The sequence below is a fragment of the Mustela putorius genome, unplaced genomic scaffold (assembly GCF_011764305.1).
Source record: "Mustela putorius furo isolate JIRA1106 unplaced genomic scaffold, ASM1176430v1.1 tig00000450_pilon_pilon_pilon, whole genome shotgun sequence".
Taxonomy (NCBI): Eukaryota; Metazoa; Chordata; class Mammalia; order Carnivora; family Mustelidae; genus Mustela; species Mustela putorius.
The window spans coordinates 19,838,566-19,863,952 of NW_025421385.1; the positions used below are offsets into that span (position 1 = coordinate 19,838,566).

The window sequence follows — 25,387 nt, forward strand, 5'->3', positions numbered from 1 at the left end:
CTAAATTCACAAGAAAATTAAAAGCCAAGACATCAATTCTTATAATCAATGCAAGATTTCACTATAAATTCCTTAAGGCCCTGGCAGACTTTACAAAGTGCCTGTGGCCGTGCGTCCCTCTGACTATCCAAGAAATCGAGGTAGATGTGCACCATATGTGCAGCTCATTACTAAATCAGGCCTACAAGTCTGTTTTGAAAGCATATCACTAACCACTGGATACATTTTTTTTTTAAATCACAGCAAATGTCTAGTACAAAGAAGAAATTCTAAAATAATGGAATATACAATGTGTTGGCTTAATTTCAATAAAACTAAAGAAAATATAACCATCAAAAAGCCTAATCATATTACTATTTAAGGGCAAAAATCAATGTCCACATCCATTCTCAGAGCTAATAATGATGTTATGTAAAACTTCTATATTAAATAAAGTGTTCTCAAATAACCTACACATGTTAGACTCAAATAAATGTTACTTTATTTTCTTTCCCTCAACTTTTGGATGAAAGAATAACAAAATTCTTTAGAGGATAAAGGTTAGAATTTAAATTTTCCCCATATGAAATATATACTTGAATGGTGAAAGAATTGGCAAAATTAAAAAATGAAACGCCAAATTTATAAACATGGCTTTGTAATTAAACTCCTTTCTTAAAATTATCAGATTGTTTTATTCTTGTGCTCTCATATGCAGACTTAACTGATTTCCATCTTTATGGAAACTGAACTGAACACCAAAACTTCAGTTTAGGACTGTACATTTTCATGTTTACTTCCAATAGCACTAATCCCTTATTCTTAGTAATCATCTTTAATGATAGTTGGAGGAATCTCTCCAAAACATAGCTTTAGGTATTACTTAAGGAAATTATGTTAGCTCACAGTTCTGATTTTCATTTAATTATTTTTTATCTATAATCACATTACTCATTTGAAGTTAAATTAATTCGAAGTATGTGACTTTGGGAAAACCTCTGACTGCATATAGGGAGAAAAGATTTCTTTAATTCAATATTGAAGAGCTCAATCTCCCACATTTATGGCTCAAAAGCAGTAAACCTTTCCTTCCCTGGGATTTCAGCTGTGGAGATACATGGCATAGTACTCATTTAGGCCAGGCATTTATTTTGTAGTGTAAAAATAATCATGGATAGAAGAGTCCAAGTCCAGGAAATAAAGTAAACTCTAATGGCCCCAAATATATATTTCAAGCAATACCAAGAATTTGGACACAATGCCTATATTTTTTGCATGAAGGGCTCACCTGGCCATTCTACCAGGTATAAAGAATAGCTTAGTCGTTCCTAGCAGACCCACCCAAAGGATGTCCTGTCTCCTGGTTTACAGTATCATCTGGACAAGAGAGTAAATGGAATAGGGCTGATGAGTTAGCTGAATGAAATTTCATTATATTCAGTTCAATGACAACTCAGAAATTCTAAACACTGACACCATCCCAAGTCAGCCCCTCTTTGATCTGTTTTGGCCCTCATTCAGTGGGCCTGTTTCTGCTCAGAAAGTGTAGATATCCTAGGAGTCCTACACATCAGAACCCGTTACAACTACATCAGATTTCACAAAGCTTCTTGGACCCATGAACCTGTACCTGTATGTTATCTAAAAGCAGACCCTATGCTAGTCTCAGGCCTCTGAAAACACCCTGCACACTAAAACAGTAACTAACATCTTCTCCAATAATTTCATTTATCTTAACAATTTGTTTATAAAATAGGTAGCAAATTTAAAATTCTGTTCATATTTATAAATACACTCAGGACACAAATGAAGAAACTTGCTGGTTCTTGTCATCTAAATTATAGTCACACAAATTCTAGCATCCTTTCTTACACTCAAGACATCTTCATTTTTTTCTGATTCAAAACAAAATTATTTCTGGTCTTCATATGTAGTTGAAACCGTATCTCACATTGGTTGTATGTGACCCCACAAAGAGAGATCTGTTTTCATAAAATGCAATGTAAACAATGACCCAGGGGCACCTGGGTGGCTCAGTGGGTTAAAGCCTCTGCCTTTCACTCAGTCATGATCCCAAGGTCCTGGGATCAAGCCCCACACTGGGCTCTCTGCTTGGCAGGGAGCCTGCTTCCTCCTCTCTCTCTGCCTACTTGTGATTTCTGTCTGTCAAATAAGTAAATAAAATCTTTTTAAAAAATGACCCAAATTATACCCTCCCCTGACTCCCTATAATGTACAATGAGTCTTTGAGTTGCGCAGGGTACTTGCCTTATTTAAAAAATTGAACAAAACAAAACAAAACTAGTTCCATGTTATACAATTTAATATACTTTTATGAAAAACCCACTTTATTGAAATCAGCATTTATCTAACCACTATGTTCATTTTCAATTAGTCTTTCTTTTTTTCCTTATGAAAAGTGAAATCATAATTTGGGGCTCATTGTGGTGTTTCTTCCAGGAATTCATGTATTAAGTATTAAGAGACAAGTGCCCAAAGGGTTTCATTCACTCAGGCATGTATTAGAGTCAGATGATTTTTGCTATAGTTTACTATTAAGTATTACCTGTTGGAGTCAAGTCCATATCCTGGGTGATTTTACGCCGCTCATCAAAGAATGTGAATAATAATCATATAGAATGTTAATGATGGTCATAACAAAGTAGCTCTACTCAGTTACTGAGTGCCAATTTTGTGATGAATGCTGTAAAAAATGAATTTTTAATTATTTGAAGCTGATTCTGTTGTATGATTTATTTGGCAGAACATTGAGAATATTTCTTTGGTAGTTCAAGTTGTTAGAATTCCACACTAATACTATTTTAACTTGGTTTCTTTGGGGATACAGACCTGTGGAAGTTAATTACACTAGTAGAAAGTCAACCTGGGTTGAGATATATCAGTTCTCAAATTTGAACATTCATCAGAAGCACCTAAAGGAACTGTCAAAAAAAATTTTGCTGAAGCAAGAATTTTTACAATAGGTCTGGGGTGGAATCTGAAAGATCTCAGGGACAACACTTTGAGAATATTGAGATAGAGGGCACATATTATAAACTTCTAAGAAAAACCCTAAAAAAATAGTGAAAAAATTTTTTAGAATAGAATTTAAGTAACTTACCTAAATTTTAGTATTGCCAGATAAAATACAAGATGCCCAGTTAAATTTGAATTTCAGATAAATAACATATAAATATATTGCATGGGACATTGTCATAAAAAGAAATAGTCATTGTCTATCTGGAATTCAGATTTAACTGGATAACCTATATTTTTTCTCCTAAATCTGGCAACCTGAAACTGTACAGAGGTATTAGCAATTTGTTTCTTGGTTGTGTAGACATACACCTCCAAACTGTTAAGATCTCATACTGTTTTTCACCATTGCCTTGGTGTATATCTTAATTGCACTCTTATTTTTCCATAAGATCCAATAACAGAGCATTTGAAGCCCCAGAAAAATCTAAGGATTCTTTAGTTTCTACTCATAAGGGAGGCGTTGGGCAAAAGGATTTAACACTCTTTGAGTGAGAAGTATTTATACACTCCTTGGAAATTGCTCAGGGACACACATTTATGCCTCAAAACTCTGTAGAATGTAGAAGAAACAGAAATCTATAGATTTCTATAGAAATCTATAGAAATCTATAGATGAATAATTCTATTCACCAAAAATGTTCCACAAGAATTTTGTACCACACACACACAAAAACAGAAGACTCCATTTTTCCATGGCCCTAGGTGTCAGGAATATGGAGCCATATGGTCTCTCCAGGTCTCCTATGGTACCTGGCAGAGCAGGATGACTGGAAAAGGAGGGAAAAGAGGGAAACCAAAGAAGGAATAAGTGAAAGAGGGTGCATAAATGAGAGAGAGAGTATAAGAGATTTTTCCTTTGTGGTTTCTGTAAATATGAAACTTTGGAGAAAAGTAGTAACATCTAGAAAATAATCTAGTGAACTTTCTGTAGGACACATCATGTAAAACTACAGTCAGCTTCTTTGAAGAAAACCAGTTGCAGTGATGAAATGATACATCCCATTTGCCATCTTTTTCTTCTTTATATATGATTTCAGCCAGAGTCTGTACTAGATTTATTTAAGGTAGGATTGAGTATATATATGTGTGTGTGTTACAGTGGATAGGAGATAATAATTATTAAGGATCTTGCATTTTGATAATTTTCTCACTGTGTTGAGTCTTGAATTAAAATATGTGTCCTTAAACTTGGTTGCACATTGGAATCACCTGAGAAATTTAAGTATATAAAACCTACATTCTCAAAGATAATAATTCAACTGATCTGGAGCCTGAGTCTAGTCAATGAATTTAAATTATCAGACTGTCCAAGAGTATGTTTTCAATATGAACATCACATTGGTGGGATAATATAACAGAAATTGGGAGGCAGGCAAGCCCCAACTCTAATGATTATTGAAATAACAACAGCAATTCAAAGGAATATCATACACATGATTCTGAAATTGAGGTTACAACTTTGGGGGCGTGTTGTCAAAATTGTAGAACTAGCTAGAGAACTAAACTTAGACTGTGGTATATGAGTTTATCAAATGTAGGAAGGAAATTGACAGAAAATTCTCCAGAAATTGAAAGCTAGAATTTTGTCTACTTATTTCCCAATTTTCCATGGTTATCTGGTTGCTATAGGAATTGAGAGGAGATTAATTTCTGATTTACTCATGTTTGCTAGAGCCTTCTACCCAGATTTACCAGCTAAAGTGGATCTCCCAGGATTAGTCACAACCCATGGTCTAGAATTAGGAGGCCTTGAATATTCTGCTAGAGGTTAGCTGCAACTGTAAACTTGAGCAGTACATGTTCAGTATTGTGCCAGGGGCAAGAGAAAAGAACTTGAACTGTGTTATAACATACTACAGAAACAGCACAGAAATAAATAGACTTAAATGCCAAGATGGGCTATCATTTATGTAAAGGGCCAGGCACTGAGAGTGTACATGGATTTGAAGTTCTGAAAACAAGTATTTCTGTGCAGAGTCATCCTACTGTCCTAAAAGGAGGGAATACACAGAAGTTCAGCTACAAGGATTCACATCCTTGAGTAGTGAGGGTGGAAAATATGCTCCTTCTTCATGTTTAGAGTAGAAGAACTATATCAGCAGGCTGTTTACTCCAGGTCAGTGGAGAAAGACTTGGGGCTCAGAAGTTTGTTCACATAAGGTAGGAAGGAAGTTCCCTTCATAAATTTTTAACAGTTAACTGAAATCAACAAAGACCCATACATAAATTCCCCAAAGACCTGTTGCACCACCTAAGGGGAAAAAAATTCTGAGACTTTTATGTGATTATCTGTTCAAATTTAGGAAAAAAGCTTCATAGAAGGTACACTTAATGCATCTGAAGGAGGCCTTGAATAAACCACTACACATTCTAGGACAAAAAAAAAAAAAAAAAAAAAAAAAAAAAAAAAAAGAAGAAGAAGAAGAAGAAAGAAAGAAAGTTCTGTAAAATATGAGAGTTTTTGTCTACAAATAGTATTTTGTCTACAAATAATATTAAACCCAGTTCAAAGTAGATTAAAATTAGAGAATTTATTGGCTCATGGTATTGGAAGTTCAGAGAGAAGACTTTCAGAGTTGGCTTAATTGAATGGCTCTCATTCTTTTGTGTTCTCCCAACTGAGACTTCTTTTATCTGTTGGCTCATCCCCCTGCTAACTTCCTAAGTAAGAAAATTGGTGTAGCATTCCAGGCCTTATATCTACAGAGGATGGCACTCAGAGGAAAAGAAAGCTTCTTTTCTGGTGCCTCTTTTTAAGAATGAAGGAACTCACAAGAAGCCCTAAGGAAACTTCTTCCTTCCTATTTGGCTGGATTGGGTCACATGCTCACTCATTAACCAATTCTTTGGGATAGTGGAAATGCCGTAACTTAGATTACTTACTGTGGAAAGAAGTATGTGATTACCCTTTACCCAGTTAGGTCCATTAATCCTATCTCTATCCCCCTGAAGCTTCTGTGCTCCATGGCAAGGATTAGGCTTCTAAATGAACACCAAGACACTGTCCTGAAGGGGGAAGGGGGATTGATGACTAACAGGTAACAGAAATCCACTTCAAGAAATCTCCCTATCTACAGAAATGCCCCCTGATATTTTCCAAGTAAAGAAAAGGAAGGAGCCATTTGCTGTCTCAGTAATACATTTGACCCCATACATGTTCTGCATCATTTGATAAAAGTGCCTTGTTGACAAGTTTACACTCCATAGATTTCATGTTTCTCTGCATTCTAATGTAATCGTGCTAGTCCTCTCCAACTCAGATGCCATGGTGTCAGTTTGCTAGATGCCATTCTCCTTGATGAATCAGGAATGGAAATGTTTTGGAAGCTCATTTGATGTTTTTCCCAAGTATTGTTATTTATTTATAATGTAAAAACCTTTCCCTGGTTATAGCAACACTAATGTTATCTGATAGGTAGCCCCAAATGAGAATTGTACTATCTTAAGGATTCAGGCAAAGTTTACTAACCTCACTGTATATTAATATATGGCAATCTTATTCTGCAGGAAACTTTATAGTAACTCACATGTGTGACATTAATACCAATTTAAAATTATCTCCATTGTGATTGCAGGGAAACATTAAGAGAAAGTTGTTCTGTCAACTATGTTCATGAAAGTTATCATGCCATAACATTTTAAGATAAGCTGAAATGAAATTTATTGATAGTTTATAGTTTGAGAATGCTCACAGTAAAAGTTTGTTTATTTTTCATAGATATTTTGTATATGACCAAACATAATGCCCTTGAGGCAAATACTGCTGTAAGAACTAACTTGTGGCCTGAATCTTTATTCTATAGGTATTAAGTTGGTAAGTAGTGTTATGTTTATTTATTTTTTTTTAACTGATGACTACACAAATCAAGAAGACACTTCTTTGTTAATACAACTGAATAAAAATAATAACCAATAATTCTAATCAGTATATTATAAAATATACTATTTTATATTTATATAAAATATTTATAAATAAAATATTTATATTTATATTTATATATTCTATTCTATGCAAATAGAACCCAATTAGGGAAATTCAAGTAGCTGTTGTTTTTTGTTTTTCTCCTTTTAATCAATCTTCAATGGTAAGAAGTCACAGCTTACTTAAAATTTTGTTTTCCCCTATACTTGAGTGTTTTAATAAAATTGCCCAGAATGTTTATTTTTCTGTTCAAGGATCTCTTCAGAAATATATACAACTTCAGTATTTTATTCTCTTTGAATATAACTTGGCTTTTACTCCTTGGTACCTTGTTTTGGGCTTTCTCATTTAGAGAGTGTTTTTGGAGACAATGACTAATCAGCCATTTTCTTCCTGTATTTTAACAAAAGAAAGAAGTCATCTTTTAAGCCAGTTTGTAGATAAAAGGAATGACTCTGATAAATATCTGTATTGGCCTCAGGAACTAGTAGATTTGCATCCCAGCCAGGTGTGACTGTACATAATGGGTGGAAGCCAAGAATATGATAGTTGGAATTACAGAGATTGATCATTTTAAGAGCAGAATTTCTTTTAAAAAGCATATGGTAGAGACATATGATAAAATTTTTTAAAAAATTAAAATAATGATGCATAGCTTTATTTGTTAATCTACAGAATATCCAGGACATGTCAAGTAAAATAATAAACTTTAAAGAAGTATGTAGAAAATGACTCTGTTCTTATGTAAACTCACACATATTTTTGAACAAATATTTTGTTAATAGCATTTATCTGGAGTTGATTACAGGTGATTTTTATTTTCTTCTTTATACTTTTCTATATTTTCTGAATTTTTAAAAAGAGCAAGTATTAATTTTCCTTTCAAAAAAGGTAGTAATTCTATTTTATTTTCTAAGTATAGTTTAAAGCTTTTAAACAGGAACAGACATAAAGTGATTTCAACAAATTAATCATGAAATCAATTATATGCTGTTGCTCTCCCCTCAACCTACCATATTAACAGTTGATATTTGTGTCTTTTTGCTTGGTATCAAAGCATAACCACTTCTCTAGGCAGCAACTCTATATCATACAGCAATATGTCTGTAATGCTTTTCTATCCCTGAATTCAAATCATCCTTAGTTAGCCTCAAGCTGCCTTTCAAATGAAAAGACATGTTCTTTACCTAATGTGTGGACTGTTATTTTCCAGAAGACTGATTTTCCTGATGGATCAACTGACTTTGCTTTTTCAGCGGCTGCACTCAGTCTCTTTCTTTCAGATGTAGCATGCCTGCCTCAACATCAGGATCAAGTGGAGGAAAGAGCTTCAGTTTTCTATGCCGGTGACCCTTCAACCATGGGTTCTCCAGAGGTTTCCAGCTTTCAATTCTTTCCCTTAATTTAGTTCTTACTAGGAGTGGTAGGTGAATCTACAACATTGAGTGACTCTTTCTAAATTTTGAAATGCCCACAGTAAACCAAACTTCTAGTGCTCCTGCTAAAAAAATAAATAAATGTTTTGCTACATTTTTTTCAGTTAATATTATATTCCTTTGGTCAATATTTCATTTCTTTTCTTTCATTTATATTTTTTAGCTAATAGGTTAAAAGTATTCGCATTAACACTCCTGTTAATATGCCTTGCAAGACAGAGCAGCTCAACTCTACAAAGGCAAACTGTATCCACAAATAAGTCTAGAGTTAGATTGTCTCAGGACCCTAAAGACATTCCTGTGTAGTGTAAAGTCCTGTTTAGTGAAAAGACAATCACTGCTCTAGGGAATTCAGCAGGGCTTCAGGTTAAGAAACTCTACCCAAGTGCCTCAGTGACTCAGCAGTTAAGTGTCTGCCATCAGCTTAATTGATGATCTCAGAGTTCTGGGATCAAGTCCCATGTAGGGCTCTCTGCCCAGGGGGGAGTCTGCTTTGTCCTCTCACTCCCTCTTTCTGCTCTATCTCTCAAATAAATAAATTAATAAAATCCTTTAAAAAAGATTTTTTTAAAAAAATCTACTCAACATGATATAAACTAAATCCTAATATAGCTTAGAAGGGCTACCAAAATATTGATTTTATATCTCCTCCTTTACTGGAAAGTATATAGGCTACTAGTCAATTACCCTATAAAATGGACTGAGAAGTAAACAGAATAAATCACAATGAAAACCCTCAATGTACTCACCTCTCCAGTTTTAATGATGATTAAACTAAGATTCTTAAAATATTTCACAATAATTTTTGAGAGATATTACCAGTTATTTAAGATACTAGACTAGAAACAAATATTGTACTGTATGATCACTAAAATTGAAAGAAATAAAAAGGACCATACTGGAATATATCTTATAATGAACAGTTTTTTAGAAAGAAAATTTAGCTAGTATTCAACTTTCTGTCATTTTAGTTTTCCAAAGGATTTTTCATGTGTACAGATATTCTCAATTCCCTTCCTCATCAGTAAAAGTCACAATGATGCTAATAAAAATGGAAATTGTTTTACCATCTTCAGAACTGAGGTGGTCATAATACACTCAGTTTTCTCGACATCTTTAAGCTGGCAGAACCCCAAACTTTCTAGTCATGCCTAAAACTTCAGTGTCTGTCAAGAGTAGAGACCCTGAAAAAAAAAAAAAAAAAAAAAAAAGTAGAGACCCTGTAATACAACTATATTATGAAAAACTCCAAACTTCCATAAAGCAACTTTCCCTTACGTATTTCCCTTAGAATAAACAAAGGACTGAGAAGAGAAAGGGGTCTTAAATGAAATGTAAGATGAGGTCAATAGGCTCATTGATCACTGGCAGAGCACAGCTCTTAAAAATTAGAGGACAGATCAGTCTCTGATAAGGAATGAGCAGACGGCTAGAGTTCATTGGAGGATGGATGAGGAAGGGAAAGATGGTAGAGATGGAAAAGCCATTTGTGTAGAACGAAAGCCAGATGAGCTGCCATTGTTTCCATCCCTGCCCTCAGCACAGGGGCTGACCCATTCAGCCAAAAACGTGGACCTAGAGGGAGAAGCATCATTATTACACATCAGCCCAGAAAGCGAGGGTGAGGCCCGAGCCTGTCCCTCAAGGTATGCCAGAAGGTAGGAGCAGCTGAATGGGTTCCTCTCTAACTCAGAAGTTAAGTGGGAGCTATGTGGGGGAAGGAGCTAGGAATGAGAGAGCAGTTTTCTGAGACACCCAGGAAGTAGTGTGTTTAATAGTACCTTATTCTCTAATGTAATCTGAGTATTATATAAAAATTTTGGCTTGCCTTTGTTTCTGGTTCTTGGGAGGGAGCCTCAAAACCTTTGGAATTTTTTTTTAAAGATTTTATTTATTTATTTGACAGAGAGAGAGATCACAATAGACAGGCAGGCAGAGAGAGAGAGAGAGGGAAGCAGGCTCCCCGCCAAGCAGGGAGCCCGATGCGGGACTCGATCCCAGGACCCTGAGATAATGACCTGAGCCGAAGGCAGCGGCTTAACCCACTGAGCCACCCAGGTGCCCCAAAACCTTTGGAATTTTTTAAGGGACAAGAATATCTTTGTTATTCATGATACCGTGCCATGGGACCTCAAGGGTTTATGCCAATGAGATGACTCCTAGTTTTAGGATCGGGGTGGGTGTGATGGAAGGACGAACTACATGATTAGAAAGTTGCAATTTTGGTGTAGTCCATCCTCTGGGAACCAGATGGTTGCTGGAAATTGAGTTCAATCACATAATCAATAATTCAGTCACATCTGTATTAGGAACCCCGATAAAAACTCTGGACAGCTGAAGCTTCAGAGAATTTCCAGTTTGGTGATCAGGAAAGTGATGCATCCTGAGGACATGCATCTTAGCATTTAGAAACCTCCCAGGGCAAGGTCTGAATCTCTTCTTTTGGCTGGTTCTGATTTGCAGCCTTTTTAAATAAAATTGTGATGATAAGTATAATGCTTTCCTGAGTTCTGTGAGGCAGTCTAGCAAATTTTCAAACCAGAGGGTTAGTGGAAACCTCCACATTTACAGCCAATTGGTCAGAAGTGCAGAAGGCCTGGGAACCCCAAAGTTTGCAGCTGGCATCTGAAATAAAGGGAGATTTGTTGGGATTATTCCCTTAACCTATGAAATCTGACCTAACTCCAGGTACAGTCAAAATTGTTTTACACCGAGAAGGCTTCTGTTACTCTTGAGTGGCTTCCAGATTATTTTTTTAAGAACTAATGTTTAAAGCAGTATGTTCTTGAAACATCTGAAGTTACATGTGTCAAATTTCTCAGTATCCAATTTTCACTTGATCATTCACAAATTAAACTCGACCTCCTTCTACGGCAATTAACTTACACCCCTTGCAGGCTAACAAACAATTCATCTTGCTCACCCCACCCTCTAACATCCATTCTTCCTCCCATTTATGTTGAAATATTTCCAAAGGGGGAAAAAACGTGAAACTTTCTTCTGTATTTACCTAAGCTATTATCAAACCTCTGCTCATGTTGTTAATGCAGTGAGACAGACTAATAGGGCTATCTTCACTTTTGCCCTGATGTACCACCCCTTCATTCTGTCCACCATGTCAGGAAGGATAGGCAACAACAGGCGATGACTCAGAAATAAGTCTTAACCAGAAATGAGTCTTACTTTCTCACATACCCTCAGGGCTCAGGGGTTGTGTCAAACATTTCCTTGCGTTGTCCATTGAGTTAGCTTTCAGTTTTAGAGGCCTCTTTCAGATGGTCGTTCAGAAGTCCCTTTGTCCCCTGATCTCCCCAGCCTTTTCTCTTCTCACGATCTCCTCAGAATACTCTATGCCCCTCTCAGACTCCATGGAGAGAGTCCAGAGGAATCCACTCAGTCTTCCATTCTACAGAAGGTGACTTTACGTCTTTCAGTTTCCTCAGAGGTGAACACCTACAAGAAAAACACATGTCCCTTGCCACCAGCAAAGCCCTTCCATAGCAGAATGACTTAACAGAATCAGTGTCTCTTTTCCTCTTTTACCAAAAGATATTCTCCAAGGAGTGGAGAGGAAGAAAAGTAAAGAAAGCGGTAAGTGAGTAAGCAAACCCTGTAGACAGGTCAGTAATCATTGTACTTACAGCTTCTGACCCTGGTCTTATCGTAAAGACTATACTTCACTAGCTAAAACCCTCTAGGATGTAGTAGAACGGTAAACCATGCACTGAAACCTCTTCTTTGTAATGCTTTAAAGACTTGGCTTGGTAACAGAAAGGGGCAAGGAGCTGTGCAGCCACAGGCAAATTCGTAACTATCTGAATCTTAGTTCTCTGCTATAACAGGGAAATAATAATAGCAAACTTTCAGTATTGCTGTAAGGATAAAATGAGATATGTATGAAGGACATGATGCATGGTAGGCTTGTAAAAAGGATTAGCTCTTATTATTGCTATTATTATTTACTTTTTAAAAAATCTTATTGCCAGAGTTAAAATTTTCAGTATAACATTGAATAGAAACAGTTTGATTTCAAAAACTCTAGATTTATGTATTTAGAAAAAAATGCTAGATGTGTAAATTTAGAATATTACTATAATAGGGGTACCTGGGGGGCTTAGTCAACTTAGCATCCAACTCGTGATTTCGTCTTATGTCATGATCTCAGGGTCATGAGATCAAGCCCTGCATCAGGCTCCACACTCAGCAGGGAGTCTGCACGAGATCCTCTCTCTCCTTCTGCCCCTCCCCCGGCTTGTGTACTCTCTCTTTTTAAAATAAAAAAACCTTTTTAAAAAGATATTATCATAATATATTAAATATTGTTATACAGTTATGTCATATTAGAGTTTTATGTAGTATATTTGCAGCTGTTCAAAAGTGAGGTTGGTCCATACATTTCTTATCATGCTATCTCTGACTCTAGTTTCAAATTCTTTTAGTTCTATAAAATGCGGCACTGCACCCATTTGTAAAATTTTTTGAAACCGTTTGCTATGAAGCTTGGCAAAAGAAATATATAAAAACAGTGGGATCCTGGAGATTTGGGGGGCGGAAGTGAGGTCACTGGGGTGTAAGCTCTTTGATTATCAATTCAACTGATTCATTGGTTATTAGTTTACTCAAGTTTAAAGTTTTCTTGACCAGATGTTCAATGGTTATAAATTAAAGCAGAATGCTTAATAGTTATAAACGGACTGTTCTTGAATCTGGCAGCACAAGTTTGAAGACTGTCTTGCCCATTCACTAACTATTGACGTTGACCAATTTTCTAAGCCTCTCTAATCTCTGATTTCCTCATCCATTAAGGGAGGATAATAAATTGCCTACTTCACACAGTTGTTTTAAACATCAAGTGAAATAATGCGTATAAAATGCTCACCACAGTGCTTGGAAGATTGTGGGCATTCAGTCAATGTTAGCTATTATTAGCAGTGGCTGTGGTGTAGAAAAGTGTGGATTTCAGAAAATAAATTCCTTTTGATCAAAAACTCATACATTTTGCACATACAGCCATTTAGCTGGATAATTTTGGGGAAGGCAGGTGCTGGCTAAACCAGTCAACTTCTAACTGAAGATATTCTGCTTCTGTGCTACTTGCTTCACATTTAAAAATAGTTTTGTGGGACACCTGGGTGGCTCAGTGGGTTAAGCCTCTGTCTTCAGCTTAGGTCATGATCCCAGGGTCCTGGGATCAAGCCCCACATTAGGCTCTCTGCTCAGCAGGGAGCCTGCTTCCCCCCCTCTCTCTCTCTGACTGCCTCCCTGCCTACTTGTGATCTCTCTCTGTCAAATAAATAAATAAAATCATAAAAATAAAAAAAAAAGTTTTGTCCTTCTGATTCTGCATGGTCTTCTTGGCTATCACAAAGACACAGTTACCCTGTATTCATGTACATCCAAATTCAAATATATGCAAGATAAGACTACATGAGTTCTCATAGGATTTCTCTTTCCTCTGCATTGAGGTCCCTGGTTGTACAGAATGAGTTTCAGGTGGCTTTAAGTCCACACCCAATGAGGACAACTGGCTAAGGCAGATTCCACAGTTGATTTCAGTGTTCCCTGGATTCACACAGAGCTAGGTCTGGCTCTACTACCTACAACTCAGCCTGGGGAAGGTTAGTTAAGTCTTTAAACATCTGTTTTCATTCGTGGAAAATTTGAGTACAGGTTGTAATCCCTTATTGTCTAATATATTCTGAAACTGAGACTTTCCCAGATTTTAAGACATTAATAGGGCACACGTACCATGTATTATGGACTATTTTAATTAGGGGGCTAAACATTTCCCCATAATCACACTACTATTTCAGAAGAGAAATGCAGGATTATTCACAATAAATCAAATAAAGATTACAAACACTTTGCTATTAATTCCATTCAGGGATGGCTAGATTTTGCTATCAAATGTGTTAGGAGGGGCGCCTGGGTGGCACAGTTGGCTAAGCCCCAGACTCTTGGTTTCCACTCAAGTTGTGATCTCAGGATTGTGAGATCGAGCCCATCAGCAGACTCTCCATTCATCTCAGAGTCTGATTAAGACCTTCTGCCTCTTCTTCTTCCTTTACCTGCCCCCATGCTCACTCCCTCTCTTTCACTCTCTCTCTCAAATAAATAAATCTTTAAAAATATCAATTAGGAAAAAATTTCAATGTTCAGTGCTTTTTTCAATTTCAGTACTGTGGGAAAGAAACTGTGAACCTAGAGTATCAGTACCTGCCCCATGGTATTTTTGTACACATTGAATTAAATTGTACACAACAAAGTGATCCTAAACCATATTCCTGCCACTCAGTAGTGCTCTTCAAAGAGTATTTCTTTTTTTTTCTTTTTTTCTTTTTTTAAGTAGGCTCCATGCCCAGCGTGGAGCCCACTGCAGGGCTTGAACCCATGACCTGGAGACAAGATCTGAGCTGTGATCAAGAACCTGGTGCTTACCCATCGGAGCTACTCAGATGCTCCCACACAAAGAGTATTTTTTAAATTAACATATAATGTATTATTAGCTCCAGGGGTACAGGACAAAGAGTATTTTTAACTCCAGTGGCATTCAACATCATAGAAACAAATACAACACATCTTCCTATGCCCAATTTTTATATAATTATCTTTTTATACTATTTCCCTCTATATATATGTAAATATATAGATATATATCTATAAATAAACATATCTATATAGGTATATAGATGTATACATTCTTTTCCTAGCATTCTACCTTGACCATGAGTAAAGGGGAGCCTCAGTGTTCCATCTTCTATAGACTGGCATTCTAATCTCCCCTTTCTTTAAAAAGGACTAAAAAGGGAGCTCCCAAACAAAGTGTGTTCCATGAAAATGTTTCTTGTGCCTTCACAACACCATTGGTGAAAATGAAAAAAACCTTCAAATTTTACATGCATCTAACAAGACCCACCCCTGGCCTGCCTCCCTAGGACACAGAGTCTTATCACTGCCTGCCTTGGCACTTTCAGAACTAATCTTACAATGCCATATATCTCTATTTACATCAAATTCTAGAAGGAACCCCAATACTCCCAGGCCATCTCTCAGTTCCAAGACTCTGAACTCCATATACACCCCATCTCCCAACCTCTGTTTCAACTCCTGAAACTCAACCACTGCACACTCTGACACTTCTGGTCAGTTACCCACAATATTCCTTTCATCCTAAACATCTCCTTCATATGTTTTCTAGCTCCAACTGGAATAACAACATTCCTTCTCTTGTCATTTCTTAGAAGGTGATTTTCATTCCCACAAACCTTATATCTCATTGCAGCTTCCAGACCATCTCCAATATCTCCTTTCTAAAAATCCCCGGTTTTGAATGTCATACTGTCAGACTACAGCACTCATTCATTCTTGTTATGGTCATGCTCAGAGGTACAAGTCCTTCTAACACAGGCCTTGAGGATATTAGCTCCCAGCTCACTTTTTCTCTGTCATTTAATTCTTGTCATAATTTATGGTGATTTCAAAATTTACATGTGTAATGTCTCTCATATCATGTCATCTCAGTATCTTGACCATTTACCCTCTAAAGATTTGTTCTTCACTCTTTAAAGCCATAGACTTCTATCATTCCCTCTTCGACCATTTCATTATCAATAATTGCAACTCCTCCAAAATTCAATTGCAAGCAACACATCTCTTGTATAAACAGGATATTTCAACAATTCTCCAACGTACTGGAACCTAAAATCCATTTACTGAACTATCTTTTCACTATCTGTTGCTACCTTGACATCTAATGCTTCTTTACCCAGCTCAAATTCCATGGTTCTCCATAATAATCACTTCTTTGAATTCCCCCATCTGCTTTCCCCTTCCTTCCTTGATCATTCTCATCTGTCAAAAGCCCATTCCTGTTAAATCTGACTTCCTACTCTCTTTGTAATTTTACTCACCCAGCTGAGCATTGCTGGAATAAGCAATGCAACCACACTGAATGTGGTTCAACCACACTGAATGTATGACCTTGAATTCTTATTCAACAAAATTTTTGGCTGTACCACTCTGGTCCCACTACCATCTCGCTATTCTAGATGACTCTTTCCTACATCTCTTCTCTCAAAATTTCCTCTGTTCCTACCATCATCAATCTCAGATGATGACCATGCTTCTTACTTACTAAGAAACAAAAGTACTCAGAAAGATTTAATAACCTCCCCCACCGCATCTACCTAACTATCCACATATGTGCCTAAATTCTCTGTGGTCCTCTGGTTATCAAGGAGGTGGAATGCCCCTGGACCCAGATCTTGGAACATCTGTTTTCTCTAGTGCGGTTCACTCCCTAAATGAGTATAAATGGCACCTCCACATGGAAATCTAACAGGAATCTTAAACTCAAACCATTTGAAATCCAACCTTTCATTCCCCGTCTCAATAAACTGGATCTTCCTTTAGTGTCCCTCCTCACAGTAAATAGCAGCCCCATTATTACGGTTGTTCAAACTAAAAAGTTTGTATAATCCTTAACTTTTTTCTTCTCTCTCCTCACACAGATCTGAATCCACCATCCATTCATGTGAATTCACATGAATTCAAATCATGTGAATTCAACTTTCAAGCATTCAGACAAGAAGCTTGGTCCCAACTCTAAAGCCCTACTGATGTTAATAGTGTCAATTCTGAAATACTAAGGAGGATTGAAATGAGGGTCGACAGATTCTTTTTTTTTTTTTTTCAAATCCAAATTTTGAACCTTTACTTTTGTATAACTGTTTTATTGAGATATAGTTCACATAGCATACAATTCATCCACTGATGTATATAAATCAGTGTTTTTTAGTATATTTAAAGAGTTGTGTAACCATAACCACAATCTAATTTTAGGACATTTTCATGACCCCACAATGAAACCTCTATACCCATTAAAATTGTTCTCACTTTCTTTCCAATGCTTATGAACTTCAAAAGCTCCTGGCTGTAGTCTGGGCATGAGATTCAATGAAAATTTGCCAAACAGAAAGATGGAATTTATTGAAATAATATGTTACCCAAATGTATGTACTGTATAATCTCATTTTGCTATTTTGTTTTAAAAATGCTTGTGTAGGTGTGTAAGTATGTAGACAGAAGGCTGGCAGGATAGATGGACAGATAGATGTAGGAAGATGCACAGTGGGGATTTCTGAAATTGTGTCTTTTTTTTTAAACTTTTGCTTGTCTGATTTTCTTCAGTGTAATTGTATTTCTTATGTAATAATAACAGACAATGTAAAATAAAATAAAATGGAGAAATTCCCAGAAATCAGTCAATCTATAAACAATATTTTTGATCGTAAATAGGCTGGTTCAAGATAGCAGATGAGGAAATCTTACTAAAATTAGAGCAAAGTAATTTTTAAAATATATGTTTGAAGATAAGCCTAAAAATGAGGAAAATATGAGGGAGACCATTCCCACATTAAAACAATATGTATATATTTAAAGTGGGAGAGAGAGGGAAATTATGGTGTATTTGGTAAATGAGGCAAGGCAGAGAAACCTGAAGACTTGAAAACATACTTAGTGGCTAAAGCTAAGAAAGGAGATCTTTCCAGCAGAAATTTAACTTTTCTACAGCTTCAGAATTAGCTAGTATAGAGCATGGAGAAGAAGTGGGGCTAAAAACTGGAATTAATTAGAGGTTTTGGAACAAGATAATACCTCCTTATACTAAAAGTAGGGTCACTCAAGAATTTACCCCTAGGCAAAAATGCACAATAAATACATACAGAAGAACACAAATTTGAGAGAGAAGATCAGAGCCTTAGAGAATCCATTCAGAACATCCCACATCCAATTATTAGGATTTTCAAATAGAGAAAACAAAGAAAAAAGAGAAGAAAATTAAACAAAAAGATAATAGAAGAAAAATTCACAGATGTAAAGACATGAGCCTTCAAACTGAAAGTGCCCACCAAATACATGATTAATTTTAAAAGCTTTGTTACATATAATACCCAAGTAACATTGGAAATTTTTAATACTATTTAAACAAAAGTCTTACAGTTCTTATGCATGAGTTACCTTCCCACTTCTTCAGACTATCAAGCATCAAAAGCAAGTTGTTCATTATAATTATTTATATAACTATGCTCTCAAAAAGAAGTGGTAGGTAGAAGATTTGCTTTTAAAATTGAAATTCTTAGACTAGAGGAAACAAAGAAATCATCTTTAATTAGAATTTTTAAAAAAGGCAAAATTTAGGAAAATGAAAATTAATATTTTATTTATTGTTTTAAAGATTTTATTGATTTATTTGAGATAGAGAAAGTGTGCACAAGCATGGGGAGGGCAAGTAGAGAGAGAGAACCAGGCTCTCCATGAGCTGGGAGCCCAATATGAGACTCCACCCCAGGACCCTGAAATCATGCCCTGAGCCTAAGGCAGATGCTTAATCAACTGAGCCATCCAGGTGCTCCCAAAATTAATATTTTAAATAACACAAAATAATATTATGAGTTCTGGTTCTGTGAGAAAATGTATCCAAGCATAAAAGGAGACACAATGTGCTCTAATTTGAGAATGAATGTATATCTGCCATGAACAGAGTTCACTTTTTAAAAGATAGGATTAAAGATTGTCTCTATCATGTTTTCAACCTTAATTTATTATAGAAACACTAAAGAGTGTAATAAAGAATGAATCTATTACACAGAAGACCAAAAGATGTAATCTGTGTTGTCTCAGTCACATGACAAGAGGAAATACCAAAGTTCGGACTCTTGATTTCCTCAGCTGTAAATGGGCATAAATCTCTGTCCTCCTTATCTTATAATAATATTGTTGGACTTTATTTGTTCACCCTACACGTATTTATCAAGTGCTTATTACATGCACTGTATATGAGTTCACAAAGTAAGCAGGCTTGCTGCTCTCCTGTGGAAAGAAATAATGATAAAATTTACATTAACCTCTTCTTAAATTATTTTAAAATGTAGACACCAGTGAAATATTACTAAATGTAAATTGATTTTTAAGTTGATTTTAGGCTTTCTAGCGCTCTTGTGCTGTGCTATTACAGTAAGTATTTTCAATAAATACATATATATTTCAGTATAAAGTTTTACAGGTACTAGACAACATAACGGTATTTATATAACACTTAAGTAGAACTTTCTCCTATCAACCTGACTTGCAAACTTTTAAGTAAACCAGGGTATAAATTAATAATCATAATAAATGTAGAAATTTTACCAGTACATTAGTGTTAAAAATAATTCTAAATGATTGGTCCAGAATAAACAACCAGAAGTAAATTATCTCTAAGAGATTTTGAGAAATTGTGTTATCTTGCTTTTATCTCGTGAGTAAGCATAGCATTTCTAATGCTGTTCTGTGACTAAAGATTATAAAAAGAGTTGATTTGCACATTAAATTTCATCTAAAATGTACTATAGTTCCTTGGGTCATAAAATATAGACATTCCATTTGGTTTACAATGCTTAAGCAATTTGGAGTCAGATTTTTTTCTTTTTTGCCAAGGGAGCTTGTGAGTCTCCCCCCTTTTTTCAAACAATAGATCTTTTAAAGACAAGAATCCAATGACCTTTTCAAGGGTCATTTGGAACCTTGGGCAAAATGTAACAGTTCTTCCTGATGGATTTCCACACAAAGTTACTGGAGACTCAAAGTCTATGGTAAATAGAGTCTAGGGAAACACAAACCTGGATCTGTCTGCCAGCTCATTATTAATACATCTGAATGGTCTGAACCCCTGACCTATGCACTGAATCTCTAAGCAAAACTTCCCTTCTTCCTCTCTCCCCTCTATGGCACCATAGTCTTACAGGTTTTGCTTATTTTCTTCTATACTTTATATTCATGTAACCCCCATTACAATATTAAGTCAGATTTATTTTGGTTTCCACATCTGTTCTTCTCAGTCCTGTTGGTAGCATTTCGTGGCAAGATGAGCTACGGAAAGAAAATAAGCAGAATGTGTGGGGTTGCAGGAGTATAAATGGGGCTTTTTCCCTTTGATCTCCAAGTCATGTTTTCCCTATAGAGTTTCCTCTACGCATTTTGACGAACATTAGATGCTGAAGTCACACTACTGTGAAGTTTGGGACCAGGAAAGGAGAAAGAACAGACAACTAAAGACTGGAATTAAAAATAAGGATTGTAGATAGCCCTTAAATATTAACCTAAATATATATAGATGTATAGATAAAGATATATTTAGTTTCTGTATATATATTTTAAAAACTTCAAATGAATTTGTGCAAATAACAAGAGTACACATAAATAAAAATTTTGACATAAGACAAAAATGAAAGTACTATTCAAATGATTATCTGACAGAAAAAGAAGAATCATATCAACAGGAGCATATTAATGCTGCTATAAAACTTGAAATCTTCTCCTGAAATTCCCTATTAATATTTCAATATCAAAGCTTAAAGAATTTAATCTTCTTTGATAATTTATCTCCACAGATTTAATTATCGACTTAAAAAAAAACTAATCATTAGTAGCAAGAGAGACATGTTCATTGACCAACTGATTCCTGGCTCTTTGAATGGCTTCACCATGAAAAACTAAATTGTAACCTCTGTTTTTTTCCTAGAAGAACTAACAAAAGTTCTCTGGGCACTGAAATCTGTACCTCAACATGATTTTAATTTTGCCCCACTAGTATTTTACTCCCCATTTTTCTTCAGGTGGAAAACACAACCATCAAATTGTAATTCCAGTTTTGCCCAGTTATTTCAGCCCTAAAGAGATTATAGTGAATCATTTTAAAAATTTAATTACATTATTGTTAGGCAGGAATAGTACCATTCCTCCCCTACGGCTCCCCTCAAAAAACCCCAGAAATGAGTTCATGGCTGTGAATGTGAACGAAGTTATGCATAGCGTTTAGAAGCTTTAAATCTGAGCTGAGAGAAAATTAGTCCTTTTGCAAGCAGTGAAAAACCAGGGGATCATTTCATTGTCACCACCCAGAAGCCACCAGATGCTTAGAATTCCACGTATTTCAGGGACAAACCATTCAACGACTCCTTTGACACCCAAAGTATGCCAATAATTCAATGTATTAGTTGGATGCAAATTTTATACAATAAGGTATGGAAAGCAAACTGTAATTGGGAATGCCCAGTGAATGGAGCTCTATCCTTTGACAGAGCCCATTGTTGAACTCCAGCCTGAACCTCCGACCCTTTACTTTGCAGGGATACAATAGCCTTTGATATGAGATGGTGGGAAACGGACTTAGAGACTCATTTCACATTCAGTTGCAATTCATCAGTTTGGCGAGGACTTTTAGCAGCTTTAATGACCACAGCAATTGATGGTTAAATCAATTTGTGCCGGTGACAGCATGGCTGGCCTCTAGACTGTAACAATCCAGGATTGCACCAGGCAGAAAAGACTCTGTTATTCAGATGTGCATGGCTCCTACTCAGCTCTGAGTGAGAACAACGGGGAGACAGTGTCTCACAGGGCAGGCCCTGGAGAATGCACACATTCACTCCAGTTGACTACACAATGGTGAGACTTCTTTGTAAAGTGATGCAGTAGATATTTTTTTAAAAGTATTGTTGCAAGTAAAAATATACAGTAGAAGACAAAGATTTCTAATATTTGACTATATCCTAAGAGAAAGTAGCAAACCAGAAAGAATTTAGTCTTTGTTTCCTTGATCGAAATGGGTGGTCCTATTCCCGCCACCACTAGACTACCCCTCCCCCTATTAAAAAAAAAAATTAAAAAAAAAAAAAAAGGAAAATAAAAAGGAGGGAAAAGAAAATCCACAGGAGAGATTATGACTGAGGGGCTTTACATTTAGGGAAAAAAAAAAAAAAAAAGGTGAACTAAGAATTTAAAAAACAATACTGCATTCTGTATCAAAAAGGAGGAAATACTGCTCCCTCTTCTGTTTATCAAAGGGATTTTTTCCAAGTAGTTGAAAGACATTTTTTTTAAATGTTTAAATATAGATGTTTATAATAAAGAAATGGCAGTACAGCATGTGGGATGACTAGTATGGCTTATAAGATTTATTTATAGTAAAAAATGTTAAGTAAATAAATATTTCATTGAGCCTATTTTTTAATGTTTGAGAAATTTATATGCAAAATTGACATTTTAAAGGTGGGGGCAAGGACAGAAAGTCATTTTGCCAACAAAATGTTTTGTATCAGAATGAATGAGGGTAAGAATGACTAATTAAACCATACACGATACTTTACAAGTCTGCAGAAAATGTACCAAGGCATCTAAGAATAAATACACATAATGAGGAATATCAATATATTATTTAAACATCTGACTTAAAATAGTTGGAATGACCTAAAGTCCACAGATATACTTCAGTGGACTTCTAAGATATGACAGTGAACTTAAATAACTATTTAGGATTTTAGCATTAAACAGGCATTAATGCTACCTTTTTTGCAAAACAGAAATTGTCTTCAAAGTATGGAAATAATGTACACATAATATTAAATTTAGAATTCCATGAAACTGACTACAAGGATGGAATCTCTGTGATCCTGAGATTTTTTTTTAAATTTTTTTGTTAAATTTTGTTAATTTCTTTTTGTTAAAAATCAGGCCAAATAATGTTACATTTTTTTAAAGCTATTGTGGAAAGGAGAGAAAAAGGATCTCTTTAAGAACATGGGTAGATCCATGGGAAATGAATTGCATAAAACATGCAGCTATAGCACTGTGGAAAAAATGTAAACAACATTTTCCACCAGATTTGTCTAAACATTGAAAGAATATTGAGGTTGTACAGAGGAGGTCTTGGCACTGAGTCCAGAAGCTGTACTTGGTAACTGGGGAGGGGGAAGAAAAGGAGGCGAGTTTCCATGGCAACGCTGGTGCTGAGAGCAAATGAAACAAGCAAGCATCTTCCCAAGGGAGGAAGGGAGCATGAAAAGTGGAAATGGAGGGGGAAGGGCAGTGGCAGCTTCTGAAAGGCTGATTTATGCTGAATAAGTGTTTTGTGTAAAGCTGTGACGTGATCCATAACAGAGTGTATATTCTGAGAGATCTGACATCCTCTGGTAATGCACTGCTTCAGTGATTAAAGATCACTTTGCATGGGAATGTATATTTGCCTTACAATTTTCAGTTTAGATGTATAAAGATATTAAACTCATCTTGGTGTGTACATTGTCTTCTGCCATCACAATAAAATAATACGAGGTGACTAGAATAGAACTTTGCATGCATTTTTCCTTGTCATTGTACCCAGGAGTGAAGTTTATATGGAGGAAAAAAACCTTTTATTTCCCTCTCTTAGAGGAAGAGAAGGAAACATAAAGGCAGATAGATATGGTTCCTCATACTTTTGACTATAAAACTCTGATTCACAATCCTGACAACAGTGTTTCATGTGTCACAAGGCAGTATATCGTTTCTAAGAAATACGACTGTGTAAAAGCTGATTTTATTTATCTGATTAAAATAATCATTATGAATATTTTCTTCCAATTATAAATGGCTTAGTGTAAAGAGTAAAACAGTAATGGTACCAAGAAGAGGTGACAGATGGAGGGCTAACTTTCCTCACTGCTCTGGAAATACACATTACCATTGAAGTAAAGCCCCTTTCATTAGAGGTCAGATTATATTGCAAATTAGCACTGAGAAGAATAAAATAAAATACAGGCGTGGGTGCACTGGAGTTAAGCTTACACCATGGTCCAATAATTTAAGTAGAAACAATCTACACCAGAATATATACTGGTCTATAAACTGTGTGAGGCAGCGGTTATGTTTACCCTTCTCGCATAATACTTCCAGCACCCCCACAGAGCCTACACATAGCAGATGCTCAATACACATTTGTTGACTATTCAAAGAGTAAGTAAGATGAATCATTTTTCAAAATTGTGAGACACAACTTGTAAATTCACAGGAAAAGAATGAACCTTTATTTACCATCTCCAACGTAACAAGCAGCACACTCATGTTCTCTTTTTTAGCACTCACTAATACCTAGGAAAGTAGTTGTTTATCACCCTCACTTTGCAATCAAGAATAGAGAATCCCTGGAAGGCTTAATTACTTGCTCAAATTTATACCATTGAATGAGCTGAGACTCAAACCCAACCCACTCATGATTTTTCAACTTTACCATGCTGCTTACTTTATACCAGATAGCATTGACTAACTCCCACTTTGCTCTAACCTAAAGAACTAAAATGCAAAGGATTCATCATCATACTCATGGCACTTTCTTTGGGACCCCTCTAAAAACCCAGGGATCTCCCTCAGTCCTGCTCCTTGGAAGACAGTGAAGGCCAGGATCTGAAATCCAAAGCTAGATTAACCAAATACAGCTCTCAGCCCTTCACATATAGCAGAGTTAAAACTCCGTGGAAGTAAAAGTAGCTGTATTCCTAAGTTCAAATGGAAACTTGGTGCAACCCACATTTCCACTGTCTACTCTTATGTGTTGCTTCCTACATTCTGTGGTTCAGTCTCTGCCAAGACAGCCGCTCTGAACTGACGAAGCTCTACCCAGATCCAGCTCAATCCCATTCCTTCTCTATCTTCTATTGACCCCATTTTAAAAAAACCAATGCCAGTGAATCCAATAGCACTTCCATTTCATTTCCTATCGACACGTTTTACTCTACACTTAGTCTCTTCATCGAATAATTCCTCCACTACATGTTCATGATCTTCTTTTCTCTCTGAGTGTAAGCTGTTTTTCTTCTCCTTATACTCCAAGGATCATAACACTCCCAAATTACCCCCAACACTTTCAGATCATTATTCTTTCACCCTTGTTTAAAAAGGTAGGATGCGCCTGTATTTGTGTGTCCACTTACTATGAACAGATAATAATATGACAGGCATTGCCTGAGGACATTATTTTGTTTCCCATAAATCTCACTTCACCCCATTTTTGTCTCCAGTAATACTCCCTGAAAGTAAGGTTCAAGCAGATTTAATAACTGACCTCGTTTTTGAAGTGGAGTGGGAGTTGAACTCCCACTGATGTTCTCCCCACATCATCGTATTTCCTCTCTGTCCAGTTAAACCAATTTTTTTC

At 36.0% G+C, this 25,387-nt stretch overlaps 1 pseudogene; it reads left to right on the plus strand.

The window, feature by feature from the left end:
• The first annotated feature begins 9,822 nt into the window (after window positions 1-9,822).
• Window positions 9,823-25,387, plus strand: part of LOC106003419 — a 53,791-nt pseudogene continuing 38,226 nt past the window's right edge.